General features: G+C 39.1%; 1 protein-coding gene and 1 long non-coding RNA gene across 4 annotated transcripts in view; both read right to left on the reverse strand.

Moving 5' to 3' along the window:
* LOC309494502 (CD48 antigen-like) overlaps positions 1–20,092 on the reverse strand; it is a 53,327-nt gene that overhangs the window by 11,404 nt on the left and 21,831 nt on the right. The window lies entirely within an intron of this gene.
* On the reverse strand, positions 13,339–14,788 carry LOC309494241. The gene is made up of 2 exons (XR_014204267.1): positions 14,722–14,788; positions 13,339–14,566 (listed from the first exon to the last, which is right to left on the reverse strand). It is a non-coding gene; the product is annotated as an uncharacterized lncRNA (long non-coding RNA).

Here is a 20,092-nt window from a genome sequence, read left to right on the forward strand (position 1 = left end):
ACATGTCTAAGATTTACAAATTTGACTATCATTGTGTCAAGAGGCAAAAATGTAATGTCCTCATATGAGGACGCAGGATCTCAGGAGGATACCCCGAAAGAATGGAAGTGAAATGTGACAACATGCCCCATAGGTGGGGTACATTGTAACATGTGTGGGGCACATTGTAACATAACATATGATATGACAGCTTAAAATGTTATCTGATCTAATAAAAAAAATTATAATAAAATTAAAAAAAAAACTAAAATATTTTCTAAATAAAATACAATTAAAAAAAAATTTCATATAAAATAATGGCAATTTTTAATAATTAAATATAAACTCATTTTTGAGTTTTGACTACGAACACACAGGGGCGGCTGGCCAATAGAGGGCGCTAGGGCGCTCTAAAACACTCTGAAATCGTAAAGTTCTAAAGAAAAGGAGGGGATAATTAGGCACCTAGCTGGAACGGGAACAAGGTATTGTGTTTAGTTTGTTTAATGTTTATGTGCATTAATATGTGGGTTAATTTATTCGACTTGAAGAAGTGTTTAAATGTGTATCACTTGTCATGTGAAGTTATGTTAACATAAGCTTTTCAGCATTGTTAATACTGATTGAGGTAACGTCATTAGAGCCCGACCGATATATCGGCGGGCCGATATTATCGGCCGATATTAGGCATTTTCCAAACTATCGGTATCGGCATTTATAATGGCCGATAAATGAATATTTAAAAAATAAAATAAAAGCGGACGAAACACCCTGTAACCATGTTATGAGTGTTGGCGCTGCATAGTTTGTCCACCAGAGGGCACTCTACAAGGAAGACTGCTTACATCAATAGCCGCGTTTCCACTGTCGGGCCGGGCCGGGCCGGGCCGGGCCGTGCTAGTGCGTGCCAGTCGCGTTTCCACTGTCACTTCTGGGGCTGGATCGGGTCTTACTCGGGGCCAACGGCCAGGATTTCTGGCCCGTCGAATACCTTGGGCCAAAGCGGGCCAGCTCGGGCTAGAGGAGTGGTTACGAACAGAGGCGGAGTTCAAATGAGTCGGGAGATGGCAGCGCCGGATGATTCTGTCAGCATTAAAGACTTTTAAAAAAGGCTAATTTAACTCGCGTTCATGTTTGAATGCCTTGTGTTTGTGATGCAAAAGACTATGCGCGCTAACCATTACCATAGTAAACGCTTGAAGAAATCAGACCAATCATAAAGGCTACCACAGTCATGTTTTTATTTTATCTGTCAGTAGCCTACGTCTCGTCTCTTTATACCGGACTATCATAAAATAAAGCAACTTTTTTCGTTTCTCTGACGGAAAATATCTGCATGGGAGTCGAGAGAGTGCTAAAGCTCCTCAGGTCGTATTTTTGGTGGCATATATTTGTAGAAATTATCATTCTTTCTAAATGTGATGTAAATATGTCCTGTAACTATCCTACCAAATAAACAGAAACAGACGCGACTGAAGAAGTAAGTGTGTCCTCTTTCTTTTGTGAAATAGACCTAACGGTAATTTATTTCTGAGTGACTAATGTGCAGTTTTGACATAAATTAATTCATTATGATCAATGTATCACTTTTTATTGTAAACCTGTGGTAAAACATCGATGCTTGGGTTTTAAATATTCAAGTAAACAACAAAAATGCCAGCAAACGGCCGCTTTTATCATGTTTGTTTTCAACGCTGTTTCCAGTGATTTCTGATTAGTTTTCTGATAAAACTTCCATTTGTTGTTGAAATGATGGGTTAGTGTGACGTTGTTCCAGAGAGGCGTGTTACGGGTGTGTTTTAGTGAAGCGCTTCTGGCCTGACAGTGGAAACACAGGCCCGGTGCTATTAGCCCGAGGCTATTAGCCCGGCACGGCCAGTTTAAAGCCCTGGCTCGCACTGGCCCGACAGTGGAAACGCGGCTAATGAGCTTGGAAATCACAACGAACTTATTCTGCCTAAATAAAGTAATGATTACTGTATTTATAACTAGCATATCTGTAGTTCCAGTCTCTGCATTGTAAAATGTAAGTTAGGCACGCGAGGAGTGAACATTTAGACATAGAGAAAAAGTATCAAACATAGCCTGTGCATAAAAGTGAGCTTTTCTTTTACACGTGTGTGAAATCCAAGTGTGCGTTGCTGACTTCGTTTAGCCGCAGCATTAACGAGTCACATAATGTATTTAGTGCATCACTAAGTAGTAGATTTTAGAAAGCAGGCAACAAATGATGATTGAAAATGGTTTGTTGTAGCTTGATGGAATAGATGGATAGAATTAAAAGAGTGCAGGTAAAGGGATAAGCAAGTTGACATTGTAATTATAAGGTAGCTTATAACATTGACATTTGGCAGACGCTTTTATCAAAAGCGACTTACATTGCATTTCAAGGTACACACACACACACAAGGAGTTACCTTTGTCTTGTTTAATAATAATACAAATGATGATGATAATAATAATATTGTTTATTTTTAAACTGCATTATCATATTATTTTAGTAAGGCTGAGGACTCTACATTATGAAATTGTGAAATAAGTAAGGGATAATCCACGGCTAGCCATGCATTAAAGGATTTTAATGCACGACGTAGAGGCGAAGAACTCTCCGTTGCCTCTACGAAGTGCATTAAAATTCTTTAATGCATGGCTAGCCGTGGATTATCCCGCTTATACCTTGGTTATTTTCCAAGTTAAAAACAAGTTAAAGCTGTAACTGATGTTTACAGTGTAATTTTTTAACAGACGTGTAAAAATGACGGTTATTTTCTTAAGTTACAGCTCGTTAGTTCTAGCACTCCGTCCGCTTTAAATAAAGTAGAGCCATCGGATTGCTTTTATTTGAATGAATTATCACAAACTGAAAGAGAAGGAACAGAGAGAGAGAGAGAGAGAGAGAGAGAGAGAGAGAGAGAGAGAGAGAGAGAGAGACACATGCGTGCCCGAGTTACCTGAGTGTGTAAGTCTACAGTCCCCTCGTTGCTTAAGCATATAGCTAACTTAATGATTCTTTAATGGATTTATTACAATTATTTATGAATGACAGGCAACACTGACAGTGACAAGGCAATCTTTATTTGAACTAATCATGTCATTTATTTAAATGAATTATGTAGAGTGTTAAATAAAACCGGCGTCTCTAACCACAATTAGCCTACTATATAAAGACACATTACATTTATTGAAATGCATTAAATTAAATGAAAACAAAAAAATCAAACAGTTGGAAATTTCGATAGGGGATTGTTTTACTCATCATTATACTAACTGATGTTAAACTCCACATTTCCATTTATCGTGAAGTTAGACATGGAAAAGGGTAGGGTTATTTCAGGTTTAGGCTTGGAGGTGAAATTATGTTTCGCTTTGCTTGTTGAGGTGCTAGATGTCAGTATGTCACTCCATGCGCTCCTCTCTGACAAAGATGGGGCCCAATATGACCGCAAACTCGCCTCGCATCGGTGGCCTGTCACTGACATGATCTGGCGACTTTCTAGTCCTGCATCAGAGAGTCGTCCAACGGCAGTGCTCCGCAAACTATGGTTTGTGTACATTTGTGAGATACCTTCCACCTGATTAACAAGAATTTAAAGGTAGGGTAGGTAGGAATTGTCTAAAAAACTTATTTTACAAATTTGTTTAAACTTTATTTATATATCAATACATAATTAAAATGTAAGTACTCTGAAAAAGAAAGTATAAAAATCGAGTGTCTGTAGACCTCTCACGACTGTTTTAAAGACAGCTCATTATTTCCATTCACTCCACCCCCTCCCTTCTGGGCTCCTTCCAAAGCCACGCCCCCAAAACACATGACACAGCGACTCCGACCGCTGAACTGGAAGACGCATTATTTACCTGAGACGAGCGGAGAGGAAGGAGCACAGTGCATGTAGTGACATCATGTCAGAATCACATGTGATAAAAAAAATCTAACTTTATCATTATGAATATAAACAAATAAGATGTATTTTAGTACTCACTATCAAGCTAGCATATTGATATTGGTAAAGTTTAAAATATATATTTTTTGATTCGCTAACGAGCTAGTTATATCTATAAGGCAAAGCTAAAAACAGGTTGCATTGATACACGTTTTTCCATTACCATCAGTTACACTGTGATGAAGATGAATTTCGTGTAAGATTCATAACATATATGGTGTTCTGCATGTAAGAGTTTCCATAATGAAAGAATTGTTGACTCTGATGAGGACTACACTCCAGAGACAAGTACCACATCGTCAGCTCGAGGACAGGTCCGGGGTCGAGGGCGAAGCAGAGGAGGTCGTGCAAGAGGCCGTGCAACTAGGGTCCGAGGATATTGACACGCGTTTTATTTCTTTGTTTATCCAAAGACTTTTTGTTCATTACCTTTTCTATTACTGTCTTCCTTTTTTGCCTTGTTTGCCTTCGCTAACTGCATATGCCGGTAATGTTCATTTTGATTGCTCTTTCTCTGCCATTGTTTTGCTATTCCTAGGTTCCGTGCCTCTTGAATTCCTCAAATCAAACGGGTGCGCGCAAGTGGGCAGATCCTGTGTGGCAAAAGGGTGGTTGCCATGGTTGCGAGAGAGTGACAGTCGCCTAAGCCAATCCTTTGTTTCGTCCCGAATGGAAATAATGAGCTGTGTTTAATGCAGATTAAACGGTCTAGAGTCACTCGATTTTTATACTCTTTTTTTCAGAGTACTTACATTTTAATTATGTATTGATATATATAGAAAGTTTAAACAAATTTGGAAAAAAGTTTTTTATAAAATTCCTACCTACCCTACCTTTAAAGTACACAATTTAGATTTGGAAAATAATATAAACACAGTTTAAATTTATGGGCAAAAACGAAATATCTATACCAACCTCTTCACAAATATTTTTTAGCATATTGCCAAGGTAGTTGAGCCCCATCGGCTCCCTGGTGAACCACACTTCGGTGCTCTCGAGTTTGCACAGAGGGATGCGTCTCGGATGCAAATAGAACGCTCCGGCATTTTCTGGACACTTTGACAGATATTTTTTAAAGCTGTCCACGGGACAAAGTGGGTCGCCGGGGCTCGCAAACATAAATCCTCGTAAATTTTCCCTATCCGATGCAGTGGGATCCTTGTGGTTTTTTGTCTCTGGGTTATGCGCCAGGGTCAGGTACTCTTTCCCATTCTCGTCTTGCCGGAGAACGAAAGACTCTTTTGATAGGTTACGGTTTCCTTCTCTTCCCCTCCGTGCAAAACACAGCTGTATGTCAAACCAAACTTTTCTTACAAGTCCTGTGAGTGTGAAAGGGGAGAGTGCAGGTGCATTTCTAATTTTCTCCAAGTCAGACTCAGTAATACGCGGATGATGAACGCTGGTGTCTTTTCCATTTTTCCTGTAGCGCTTTAAAACTGATTTAAAGACGGCATTGCTTGACTTGAAGTCTTTATCACTTATGATGTTGTATTTTGTAATGTGACGGTTTATACCTGCTCTGAGACACATCAAACTTGCAACACTGTATTCGCGTCCAGCGGTAGATTGAACAGAGGCATAAAACTCCCGCAATGTCTCATTTAAAAGAGAAGCAGAGTAGGTCTCGAAATCACAATTGTTCTGTCTTTGGCGCAAAAAGTCACTGAAAGTGTTAACTGCCCATTTAGTTGTCTTTTTCGTATTGACCTCATCTTTGTCGTCTTCGATCTTATCTAGCTCTGCCGGTGTTAATTCTTTGTGCCGCTTTTTGTCATTCAACGTCTTCTCCAAGTCTTCTATTTCGTCTTGTGCCTGGGCCCATTTCTCAAAATTGCCATATTCACCATACAAATTAAACGATATGCAAAAATCATCCATTTAGCCTACCTAAATAAACGTTTTCATGTGTCTCTCACTCTGTTTGCAAGTGTAACTTTGTTACTGTGTAACTGTGTTACTATGGTTACCAATGTTTATAGTAGCAGATTAATTTCGAACTGTAATCAAACTGACTGGAACTACCTGTGCATTAAACGGTTTTACTGCACACCTTCCAGCCAATCAGAATCGAGTATTTAAACAGCCCGTGGTATAACTACAAATAACATATGTTAGGGAAATCTGTTCATGTTTTGTTACGCGTTTCTGGATTTAAAATATATATATATATATCGGCCGATATATCGGAATATCGGATTTTTAAATCACCAAATATTTGTATCGGTATCGGCCTTAAAAATCCTATATCGGTCGGGCTCTAAACGTCATAAAAAGGGTTTTATAAATGGCTATTTGTAATGTTGTTATAAATTGTTATATATATTCAATATATTGTTTAATGTGGCCTTCGGCTAATGTTTGGGTTCGTAAGAGCTAATTTTATGTTATTTATCTGTCCTGTAGCTCTTACGGTGTTTCAAGAAGAAAAGGGTGTAAGAAAATAAAAGCTTTTTGAAATATCAGTACGCTTCACCATTGTCTGGCTGGGGTTTTGCTACATTTAGCACTTACTAGCATGAAGAACAAATATATAGACACAGGCTGAGAATGGAGATCGATATAAGATTCAAACTCTCTTCGATACAAACACATACCCTGTGTGAGTTTCTGTGTTTAATGATGATCACATTATATGAAGATCCACACGATTGCGAATGTGACATTGATTTTATACAACAGTTAAACAAACGAAATATTAATATTAATGTTCATTTTCAACACAGTTGTCAATATTTTTTTTTTACAACAAAATAATAGCTCCAACGAAAGCCACAGCAGTGTTTGTGAACGAATCTGCGGCTTTGAACGAATCATTAGAGTCAATGATTCAATGATTAATTCATAAATACAGCCACTTGCTTCATTACTGAATGAATGACTCGATGACTCTCCACCTACTGGTGGTTTTAATTCAATATTTAAAAGCATCACTTCGTTTTTACCATTGCATATTTCTCTATTGAACATTTATTATGAACATTCATTATTTAAAGCATTATTTATTTTATAAAGGTATTTGTAAAGGTAAAAATGCACTGGAAAAATCGATTTAAGGGGGCAAATATTGTCCCTTACTGAGAAAGGTGTGACTGAAGAGTGGGGGTGCGCAGAAGGATGTTAAAAGCCTCATGGGGTACAACTCTAAAAAGTTTGAGAACCACTGAGACTGGGTTAAAGAATAGAACAAAATAAACATCAACATCAAAGCACAATACACACACCAAGAGCAGAAAGTAGGCCTAATATACAGAGGTCACTTACAAAGTTAGGTTAAAGACACAAAACAAAGAGGGATTCAAACAAATAGCGTATCAATAACAATGTAGAATTTACAGACTGTGAGCTGAAGAGTAATATTCAGATAAAAAAATTGTTTTTGAAGGAGAGAAGGGCGGATGTTTGACGGATGTCTTGAAAAAGAGTATTCCACGACCTCGGAGCCACTACGCTAAAAGACTCCCATGGTTACCAGACTATTGAAACCGACTGAATATGACACAGCCCCACCGAAGATATTTTTCACCAGCCGCCACTGCGAACACATGAAAACACAGCTATACAACATAGTTCAAAACAAATAAATAATTAGTCATTTCTGAACATTGACTCTCAGTCTTTATTCACCTTTTTCTCACGTTTTCTCAATAAAATTAATAAAAGTATAGAATATAATAGCATATTTCTAATAGGGGCACACTGTAACGCAGTGTTAGAACATGCCCCGCCTGCACAACTGGGATTTAAACCCTGCTAGTGTCTTCTGCTAGTTAGCGAAGCATTAAATAACTATCTCAAATGTTAAATAACATCTTGGAGATTAAAAAAATATCAGATTTGTCTTATTTTAAATAAACACAAAAAATAGAGATGAAAAATTAACTTAATGTAGCAGGAAGGGTTATGACCCCTCCTACTTGTCATGGTTTAAGGTTTGGCCAATGGCCTGGCATCCGGTGCGTATAAGAGCATGGGTTACCGGCATAGACAGTATAAGAAGTGGACAGAGCCATCTCATTGGAACTCAATTGAGACAAGTGAAGCCCATTTTTAGCGATTTTTTAGCACTTCCGTTCCTGACGCGCAGACTCAAACCGACTCAAACCGACTCAAACTAAGCTTGATGACGTGAGCAAACTGTCTGACATATGTAAATCTTCTAGTAGCTGTGCGTGCAAACTGCCAACGTTAATCTTGCAGAGACGGCGAGCTTCAGCAAAGAGTTCTTTGGCGTGAGTGAGCAGGAGTAAGTATTCTGATTAATTATTTTGACAGTATAATATATCTATGGGCTTCTCCCTTGACGTCCCCCCGATTGCCTGCGAGCTTCTCCTCCTGTCTGTACGGTAATTTCTCTACTGTGCGACAGAGAGTCGAGTGGTTATGACGCAATCGTTAGCCTATTTTTACAAAAACTGTTTCTACGGGGTCTTAATGTAACATAGAAGGTAATGGAGCCCTTTATACATTGTCGTGTTTCTTTAGAAATAAATAATGGACAAATGGAGTCTTTAAACGCCTCAGATGTAAAGTTATTCGCTGTCAAAGTGACGCCAAAATGAATGGGAGTCAATGGAATGCTAACGGGGAAGACCTAGGACACGCTGGAGGGACTATGTCTCCCGCCTGGCCTGGGAACGCCTCGGTGTCCCCCCGGAAGAGCTGGAGGAAGTGTCCAGAGAGAGGGAAGTCTGGGCATCTCTGCTTAGACTGCTGCCCCCGCGACCCGGCCCCGGATAAGCGGAAGATGTATATATGTATGTTTAGAAGTTATACAAGAGTAACAACGAAAAATGTTCAGGCACTGGCTGTAAATAAAAGAGATTTGCACTTTGTTACACAATGGTGTATTGATTTTTTTCTGTGAATTCAGACCCGGTGTCCACATATGTGGACATCATTTTTTTCAAAAAGTGCTTCATGTTCAAAGATAATATCTGGTTATTATATGTATTGGTCCCTCCTAACCCCAAAAAGCTAGAAGAAATCTAAAATGCATGCCAAACCAAAGCTCGGGTCTTAGGAGTTTTAATTCAAAATGTTTGTGATTTTAATATAAGTACATGGTTAAATATTTTACCACTTGCTTGAGCAACTTAATATATAAATCGATATAAAATATTTGTACAGGTTAAATCAATAAAGATTATAATTTTAATAATATTTTAAGTGTAATTTATGAGATTTGTTGTATTTTGAACCAAATCTTTCTTTGTAGAAGGCATAAAGTTTATCGTACTGATTTCAAAGTTAAGGATTCATTAGTTTGAATATGCACTGAACCAAACACTATCATAACATCTTAGTTGATAATTCAGTATACTTTATTTTTGACAAAACACCCCATGTTAGGGTTGTGACTGCACATTTTTGGTAGTGACAGTAATGTTTTGGTAGTGACCACAATACTTAGTTTGCCATGGCTGAATCAGATTGTCCACATTTTATGTTAATATAAATAAATAACTATGATGCACATATGCAGTCAGTACATATAGCAGACACACATCTGACAGTAAATATCTTATAAGAATACCTAGAGCTATTCTATACTTTGGGTCTTGAGGTGCAAGTGAGAAGAGGCATGCTCATAGATTTTTCTTCCTAAAAAAACAACAACAACTTACAATGTAGACTGTTTCAGAACCACTTTGTTTTATTTTCACATTTTCAACATTTTGTTTATGAGTCATTCAGATAAATCTCCAGAACCACTGAACTGTGTGTGTGTGTGTGTGTGTGTGTGTGTGTGTGTGTGTGTGTGTGTGTGTTTACATAAAACATTAATTTCAGAATAATTTTCCTCATTCAGATAAATCTCCAGAATCACTGAACTGTGTGTGTGTGTGTGTGTGTGTGTGTGTACTGCTGTAAAAAATGAATCATGTGTCTTGTAATTTTCATTAAAAAATAAAAATATTATGTATATTTTATTAAGAAAATTGTGGTTCAGTGTTTTATTGAAAATATTGAGAACATTTCACTAATAACACCAAGAGATGCATTTACCTATTTTTTTAAGGAAATATACACAATTTTAAGGCTTAAACTGAGGAACTGATAAACCTCATAAAATGAAGGAAAAGGAGCTACCTGTCACAGTGTCTGGTTGTGTTCCCCTGGTATCCACTAGATGTCCTCCTTTCCCCACGGTGTCATTCAAGAACTACCTTTCCCACAATTCCTGTATGTGTGATTGCACAGGTGTTTGTTATCTGTTCCCAGCTGTTTCTCGTTGTCATCTAGTTTGTTCATGTATTTAAAGCCCTGTTTGTTCCATGTCCTGTGTGTATCGTTGTTTATGTCACACCGCGTTTGGTTTACCGTGTTCCCTGCCTGAGTCTGTTTGTTGTTTTTGTACTGCCTGTCTGGATATCGAACCCTGCCTGTTTTGACTACTCTTTTGGATTACCCTTAATAAACCTCAATTTGACTGCACTTGGATCCACCTTGCTTTTTCCCTTGAGTGGATCGTGACAGAACGATACACCATGTATGGATCCAGCAGTACGGGGTTTCGGATCCTTCCCCCCACCACTGAGAAGGAGAGGAGGGGAAGACTCCAAAATTTAATGGCCCTACACCAGCAGGGTCAGACAGTGAGTTGTTTGTCTCAAACTTTTTGGACCTTATCGAGAGGCATGAACTATAATGATGCAACCTTGAAGGACCTTTTTAACCACTGTCTTGATGACCCGTTACCGCAATGGGAGATGAAGGGACTGGAGATCCTTGACTTTTGGGGGTTTACGAGGTATCTACACCACCGTAGTAACTGGGATACCCCAGCTTCGCCGGCATCTCCTAGCGAGATGTTACCACTGCCCAGCCGAGAGAGTGCATCACCGCTGCCCGGCCGAGAGAATGCTTCGCCGCTGCCCAGCCGAGAGAGTGCATCGCCGCTGCCCAGCCGAGAGAATGCATCGCCGCTGCCCGGCCGAGAGAACACATCGCCGCTACCTATCAGGCCCGGAGCCGGATCAGTATCTGGGCGTCTTAGATTAAGGTCCAGCGTGATGGACCCAGCGCTCATGTCAGCACAGAGGGCCCAGAGGATCAGCCGAACGGGGTTCCACAAGCTCATAGCATCCCATCAGCCTGAGCCCTCGTCACCGCTGGTCCCGTCCAGCACAGAGCCTGTGCCGGTGGTCCCAGTGCCGGTGGTCCCAGTGCCGGTGGTCCCAGTGCCGGTGGTCCCGAGTACGGTGGTCCCAGTTCCGGTGGTCCCGAGTCCGGTGGTGCCAGTTCCAGTGCCCGAGCCGGTGGTGCCAGTTCCAGTGCCCGAGCCGGTGGTGCCAGTTCCAGTGCCCGAGCCGGTGGTGTCTGTTCCTGTGCCGGAGCCAGTGTCTGTGCCTGAGCCGGAGCCAGTGTCTGTGCCTGAGCCGGAGCCAGTGTCTGTGCCTGAGCCGGAGCCAGTGTCTGTGCCTGAGCCGGAGCCAGTGTCTGTGCCTGAGCCGGAGCCAGTGTCTGTGCCTGAGCCGTGTTGAAGATTTTATTATTTAGAAAATAAGTAATTTAACTGTATTTTTGTACACTATTATCTCCTTCTGTGTGTCTTTTGAGTGACTTTGGATTGACTTTGGAAGCCTGAGAGCTGTGCTGCTGCAGCAGAAAATTCTATTTCAGTAATGTCACATGGTACAAAACTATTTCTCAAAATACCTATAGAATGTATTACCATCATGTATTACCATCTTTGGAGGAAGGAGAAGGTATATACGTTAGAGCTGATCATTGCTTGGTAGCGTCTTTCTGCAGAAGGGCGTTCAGACTTTGCTTGTGAAATAAAGTCTAATCTTTCTGGCATCTGAGATCTTTGAGAAGTCATTTCCTCGATTGCACCCCAACATTGGCACTACAACATTTGGCGTCCCTGGGTGGGCCCCTTAGGAGCTGGTGACGAACTGCGGCGGGCTGTGTTGGGACGAGCGGCACAAACTCTATTCTTGGCCAAGGTAAGCAGTTTTTGCTTAAGTTTGTGTGGTTCGCCCAGACATTTGTCCGTTACGGTGAGGCACTTAAAAAAGCTTCTTTAAATTTAACGAACTGAAAAAGAAAATTTTTTTGAATGAAAAACTCAGACTCCAGAAATTATGCATGAAGTGTGATTTCTAATAAGAAGGCCTTGAGGATATCAAATGATATGGTAAAAGCGCAGGGAGCTCCAATAGACTTTGCCAGTGCTTGGAGTAATTCTGTGTGAATTATTTGAAGTACTGGTACTGCATATTTAGCGCTAAGAGTTTTGACGTACGTACGTAAAGTTCTGTGTTTGTTCAATCAAGTGGGCCTTGAAGGATGATGAGCAAAAAGCATGCACACAGAGGGTTTGAATTTATTGGTAAGGATATAAATTATTAGACTGTGGGTTCTTGTAAGTGGGCCTTGATGGATACAAGAATAGCATGAACACAGAAGAAGTTAGGTCTTATTTCACTCTGTTGTGTTGAGGAAGTGAATCACAGAGGTTTATGGAATAAGTTTAGTTATATGTACTTTGTCAAGTGGGCCTTGATGGATGACAAGTGCACTGATATAAGGATATCAGTTATTGATGTTTTATACCTGTAAGTGGGCATTGATTGATACAGGTATAGTTTAGCTTATATAGATGGTTGATCTGCAGACATTTGTAAGAGGGCCTTGAAGGATACAAATGAGCATGATTGCAGATTAAGTCAATTTCCGGGTACCTTATTACTCTAATAAGAGTTTGCTCAGGGGAATTAAGATCATATATGACTCTTTTCTGTTGAGGGAGTGAAGAGGTATATGAATAAGATAGTATAAATAGAGGTTTTAAAAGTGTATTGTTTTTCACTGTTTTAAGTAAGGCTGACAGAGAGTGGAGTAAATATTTGTGTGTGAGTGGGCTTTGGATGCTTGTGGTTAAAAATAAGCTCTGTCTCTTGTGGAGCATGACCCCTTGCTGACCTCACAGACTGTGGTCTGGTGGTGAGGGAACTGTTCACTCGAGGAGAGATAAAGGAATGAGTGTATGAGTCCCGGGGATGAACAGCAATAAGCCCTGAGGAACAAGAATGAAAGAATAAAAATTGTCCCCAATCAATAAAGGACTTTTGGGAATGATGAATGTTGAATGACTGTGAATGTGAGAGAAATTAAGTTAGAAAATTAGCTTTGCAAAAATAGATTAATATAATAAAGTATATAAGATATCCAATTCAGTGGTGTTAAATAATTAGTTGTTCTGTTTATGCAAAGTGTAATAGATGATAATAGATAAATACTATGATCTAAATAAAAAGGTGGTGGTTTTCAATGATTGGTGATATTTGAATAAGAATTAAATAAATACAGAAAAATTTGTGTATGAATAAACATTCAAATACAAGTTAAAGAAAAGGATAGAGGAAAATTAAATTAAACGGTATATTGAGTTCCTGTTGAGAGGAGAAAAGAAAAAAAAAGATTTGGAACTTGGAATTTGTTTCTTAAAATAAATTGATTAAAGAAGAATTATGGCCTCTCCAGTGGAAATGCTGGGGTTAAAATACCCTTTGTGTAAGGAATTAATTGATAAAATGTCAATTAAATGGCAAAAGAGAACTCAAGATATGATGACAAAATGGCCAAAAGAAGGAACATTTGACGTAACATTATGCGAAGAAATGGAAACTTTGATAAAAAATCATAAGATAAAGAATAAAAGCCTAAAAAGAAAAAATAGAGAAGCTAAACGAGAAAAAGAACAGGCAGTGCTGGCATTGTTCAAACAAGAGGGAGAAGATTTTTTGAAAAGCATAAAGCAAGCAAGGAAAATAATAAAAGAGACAGACAAAGAAACAAAGAAAAAAGAGGAAATCTTTGCCAAACCACCTTCAAAAGTAATACCAGAAGGTCAATTTCCAATACTTAAGGGAATAGTAGAAGTATTAGGAGAAATGAAAATGGAGGGACAAGTGGAATTAGAAAAAGAAAAAGGAACAAAACAATATGTAAGACAAAAAATGACTCAAGATAAAACATCTAAGCAAAGCTTACCCTTAGATTGCTATAAACAGGCACGGACAGCATTAGAAAAAATAAAAACACAATATGAGGGAAAGCAAATAGAAAAGGAAGAGGAGGAGATTGATGCGGTAGCACAAATAATGGAGGATGAAATAGATAAAAGAATTAAAGAAACAGAACAATTAATAGATGACACAGATAAATTAGTCAAAAGCAGAAGTAGGCTATTGGACAGTTTAAATATAGGAAGTGAACAGGAGTTATCATTTGATGGGGAAAGGTGGACACAGGGAAGAGAAAAAGGAAGGCTTAGACCAATGGCAAAACAACTCCCAATTCTAATTAAGGGTACAGAGGGTCAATATGTGCCCTGGGCCTCACAGGATCTTGAAGGGTTAGTCACTCGCCTCCCAAACATTCATGAGGGGGCTGGAAAGTGGATCAGAGTGTTTGAAGAAGAAACAATGGGCAAATTGTTATCTGTGGGGGACATTAAAGCACTTCTGGCAAAAATTATAGGAGGATCAAAAATGGAAGAAATCCTCCAAGCGTCTGATTTAGACAGAGCTGTTGACTCTTATTACATGGATGGGACTGTTTTTGATGCATTCCGTCCAGCAGTATGGCAGGCACTGCGAGATGAGTATCCAACCAGAATAGACCCTAAATCACTAAAGGGGGAACAACTGGGAGATACAGAAAGCCCAATTGAATATATACAGAGACAATTAAAAAGATGGAAGCAAGAGACTGAAGGGAATCCAGAAGGAGACCCATTAATGGCTACACTTTTCAGAAATGCTGTGGTAGATGCTATGCCGCAAACAGTAAAGAGCAAGCTGGAGGATGTGGTCGGTCTAAATTCCAAAACACACAAGGAGTTTTGTGATTATGTCACTCATGCTGTAGAACAATACAGAAAAAATGAACTCAGACTAAAGATTCAAGAAAAAGAACTGCAAAGAAAACTGACTCAGTTACAGATTGAGCAGCTGACAAGCAATAATAAGAAAAAGATTCAAGCTACTGTAAAAAGAGAAGAGTCAGATCAAATGACAGTAATGGCTCCTATGGCTCCACAGACAGCTATGCAGCTGCCCCCGCCTGTAGCAATACCTCCAAATGTACAACAGATCCCTGCACCCACTGTCAATGTCTATGCTCCACAGCAGCAGCCAATGGGATGGAAAAGATATCCACCACAAGGGGGACAAAGAGGAAAAGGCAGGCCTGATAATATCCAAGTATGCTGGGGATGTGGCAATCCAGGACATAATAGAGACAATTGTCCCATCAATCCATGGTCACAGCCACCGAGGAGTGGAAGGGGGGGGAGATGGCAGCGCCCTTTTCGGGGTCCGAGTCAAGGCCCAGTAAACCCTTGGGGAGGTCCAAATCAGGGATATTAGGGGTGCCCAGAGAATCCTAAAGGGGATAATCAGCTGCCAATCTTAACAACTAATGCTGATCAAGAACCAATGTTAAAAATTAAAATAGAAGGTAAAACTACACCCATGTTAGTAGACACAGGAGCTGTTTTTACATGTGTAAATTCAAATTATGCCTCACATCTCCCCTTGTCTGGAAAATTTGCAAAGACAATAGGATTCTCGGGACAAACGCAGCTTATTCCTATGACTGCTCCAGTTTGCCTACAAACTAAAAATAAAAGTGTGACACTACCTGTCCTCGTATCAAATCAGACTCCTGTTAATTTGTTAGGAAGAGATGCATTATGTAAATTAGGGCTACAAATTTGGTGTTCTCCAGAAGGAGTGTATATAGACCTACAGGGAATAAGAACTCAAATGATGATCTCTGAACCAAAAGCAAATGTATACTGGATAGGACAAATAGAAAACGAAGTGAGACAAATAATTAATACATGGGGAAAGTTCATTGAAGCACAGATTTTTGAAGCACAGTTTCCAAAATCAGAATTTCATTGTACTATGATATATGACCCAGAAAGAGACGAAAAAATAGAAAAAGCATGGCAAGAGAAAACTGAAAACCAAAAGATTGAACTAAACGTAAAAGACATTATAATTGGTAAACAGGGAGCAGCAATGAGTATAACAGAAAACGAATTTATAAAAAATTGGTTTAATGTACCAGATTCTGTACCACATGTGTCCTTGTATGCAGGAAAAAATTGGGAGACAAAAGATTTAGGGCCAATGATGAAAAAAGCAGAACAATGCCAGTGGGAGCCAACAATAAATCCGTCAATTTTTCATTCGGTTGACAAAAATTTCATTAAAATTTTGTATACAACCAAATTAATGGGTTCTCCTCAGGAGATTGTCATTAATCAAGAAATACAAAAACAAATGATAACAACCAACAAATCGATAGAGACTATTGATGAAGAACTATTTAAGGAAGTTGAGCAACAAGTACCAACTGAGTTATGGTCTCAACATGACACCGATGTGGGATTGGTAAAGTCAGCTAGCCCAATAACAATAAAACTCAAGCCAGGTGTACACCTGCCTCGTAAGTCACAGTACCCTTTAAGGCCTGAAGCAGAAGCAGGCATTAAAGATACAATTGAAGGTTTGGTAAAAGCAGGAGTGCTAGTAGAAACAAATAGTTACTGTAACACTCCAATTTTGCCTGTAATTAAAGCAAACAAATCAAAATGGCGTCTGGCACATGATTTACGCGCAATTAATGAAATAACAGAAGATTGGCCAGCTGATGTTCCAAACCCACATACGTTGTTAACAAATGTACCTCCTGATGCAAAATATTTCACAGTAATTGATTTATGTAATGCCTTCTTTAGTATTCCCGTGGATGAAAACAGTAGATATTTATTCGCATTTTTATATGCCGGAAAAAAATATACTTACACAAGAATGCCTCAGGGATTTAAACACTCTCCACATATTTTTAATCAAGTTCTTAAAGCTGATTTGGAAGACCTTGTGATAGATAGCACTTTGCTGCAATATGTAGATGATTTAATGATTTGTTCAACAACACGAGAACAGTGTCATAAAGATTCTATAAAGGTACTTACAAAATTAGCCCAAGGAGGACACAAAGTATCTAAAACCAAGCTACAATATTGTCAGCCACAGGTTGAATATTTGGGTAGGTTAATTTCATATGGAACAAAAGCAATAGCTCCAAATCAATTAGAAGGCCTAAGTAAAGCACCATTGCCACAAACAGTAAAACAAATGATGACTTTTCTAGGAATGACTGGCTTCAGTGCAGATTGGATAGAAGATTATGCAATAAAAACAGCTCCATTGAGAGAAATCATGAAACAAGCAGGACTACAAAATTTAAATAATCAATTGAAATGGAATACAGATGCTATGATAGCATTTGAATCTATAAAAAAGGAATTACAAAGGGCACCTGTAATTGCAAATCCTGATTATACAAAACAATTTCATTTATATGTATCAAACAGGACTGATGGCTATGCCTCAGCGGTTCTGATGCAAGAGACTTGCAGTGGCAGGAAAAAACAGCCCATAGCTTATTATAGCACCAAACTGGATAATGTAGCTCAAGGCTACCCACCATGTTACCAACAAGGTCTTGCAGCAGTGTACTATGCATATGAAAAAGCATCTACAATAACTATGGGATACCCAGTAACTATTTATGCACACCATAAGATTGTAGAATTAATCGAACAAGGAAAATTTGTGTTAACTCAAGCTCGTATTCTAGCATATTCATCATTGCTTACGTATCCAGATGTTACCATTAAACGATGTGATACAGTGAATCCAGCAGAGTTAATTCCTTTGGACTATGAAGGGAAGCAACATGATTGTGTGGCCAATTCATTGGCATTCACCAGATTAAGACCAGATCTTGAATCTACACCAATTACTGAAGTAGAAGTAATTTACTTTGTAGATGGTTCTAGTTTTAAAGATTACCTGGGAAATCATACAGGATATTCAGTGGTAAGAAAAGATAAAGATGAATTTGTACCAGTAATATCCCAACATTGTGTACAGCCTTGTTCTGCTCAGTTAGCAGAATTAAAAGCTCTCACAACTGCGTGTCAATTAGCAAAGGGACTGACAGCAAATATTTTTACAGACTCAGCATATGCTCATGGTGTATGTCATTTGTTTGGTGCAGTATGGAAACAAAGAGGCTTCAAAAAGAGTGATGGAACTCCCATCCAACATGCAGAACAAATAGGTCAATTAATTTCTGCTATGATGTTACCAAAAAGATTGGCAATCATCAAATGCCAGGCTCATAAAAAAGGAAATGACTTTGTCACTAAAGGTAACAACGTAGCAGATTTAGAAGCTAAAAAAGCATCAGGATGTCAAGTAGCAATATTAAATCCTGTAGTTCTAATAGAACCACAACCTCAACTGGAAGATATTGTTCGAATTCAACAAGAAGCAGGCCCTTATGAACATTCAATGTGGCACCAGAGAGGGGCCAAAAAAGATGCACAAGATATTTGGCGTTCACATGAAGGACAAATTGTGGCACCAACTGCATTTTTAAATATTCTCATGACAGACGCTCATGGTTTTGACCACAGCGCGAGAGGGGAAGTGATTAGGAAGATTAAACAGCAAGGATATTGGTCTCCATATTTGTATGCAATGGTGGACAATTTTTTGTCCACATGTGAAATTTGTGCCAAGAACAATGTTAGGAAAGGAACAGCGACACCAATAGGCCACATACCAGTACCAGAAGGACCATTCAGACACTTGGTAATGGATTATGTGGACATGATAAAGCGAGTACAAGGCAAAAGGTACATGCTTGTAATAATAGATCGATTTAGCAGATGGGTAGAGGCAGTACCATCAGCGGATGAGGGATCCGGAACAGTGATTAAATTTTTGACAAGAGAAGTAATCCCAAGATTTGGAATACCATCAGAAATAAGTTCTGATAATGGGTCAGCATTCATTCAAAAGACTGTAAAACAAGTTTTGCAGCAATTAAGAATAAAACAAAGATTAGGCTGTATTTATCATCCGCAGTCGCAAGGGATAGTTGAGAAAATTAATGGTACCCTCAAGACCAAACTCAATAAAATATGTGAAAGTACTAAACTTAATTGGGTTGATGCGTTACCAATTGCACTAATGAGCTACCGCATGCAAACTAATAGAATCACTCATCTAACACCGCATGAGATGCTTACGGGTCGACCCATGCCTGTGCCGTATTGCAGAGGTCCCTACAAAGGACCGCCGTTGGAACAATTGCAACTGGAATTAAGATCCTATATGAAAAAACTAACTGCAATACATAAAGCTATATATTTACAGGAATCGAGAAAGCAGCCCAGTGAGGAGACAGAGACACATTGTCCGGTAGTTCCAGGTGATCTAGTGTATCTGAGGGTGTTCAGGAGAAAGTGGAACGAGCCCAGGAGAGAGGGTCCCTACAAAGTAGTGACAGCTACTCCGACAGCAGTCCAGGTGGAAGGAAAGACCACATGGTATCATCTGAACCACTGCACAAGAGTTCCAAAACAAAGACAGGAAAGAGAAGAAAATACACGTGGAACGGAGAGACAGGACGAAAGCGTGCAGAATATTGAAAGCTCAGAACAACAAGTCGGTGAGCAAGGTAGAGAAAATCATCAGACTGAAAGAAATGAGTCCGATAATGCGTCTGATAATGATCCTCACATGCTTACTGTATCTGATACTGCAAGTTCAAGCTTTAAGTATCAGCACCCAAACCTCCTTTCAAGTTCAAACTATAGACAACACCACCCAGACTTCCCTACAATTGACTTCTCAGCCCTCAATAACTAGTGACAACTTAGCAATGACCTCAACAAAACAAGCAGTGACTGAAGAGCAAAAGCTATCAAAACAACGTAGAAATATTGACGATGAAAACATTGAGGGAGGTAATGAAGGAGATATTTTATGGGAAACAGCACAGAATAATGATTGGTATAAATGGGCAACGTTTACAGCAAGAGAAATAGGCATGAGCAATTGCTTAATGTGCTCTAAATCCCCCTTGAATAAGGTAATAGTAGTTCCAAATCCACATGACTACGTAAAATGTGCTGTGTTCAATAGTCACTTTTGTCATACAAATGACTATTTTAGACCTTACTGCTCAGCTGAATGTTTAGCTTTTTCAGGAAATTCTGAATTGCATGAACAATTTAATAGACCACATTGGGGAACCTGGTGTCAATATTGGGATGTAAATTCAAA

The sequence above is a fragment of the Leuciscus leuciscus genome (genome assembly GCF_965113295.1).
Source record: "Leuciscus leuciscus genome assembly, chromosome: 3".
Lineage (NCBI taxonomy): Eukaryota > Metazoa > Chordata > Actinopteri > Cypriniformes > Leuciscidae > Leuciscus > Leuciscus leuciscus.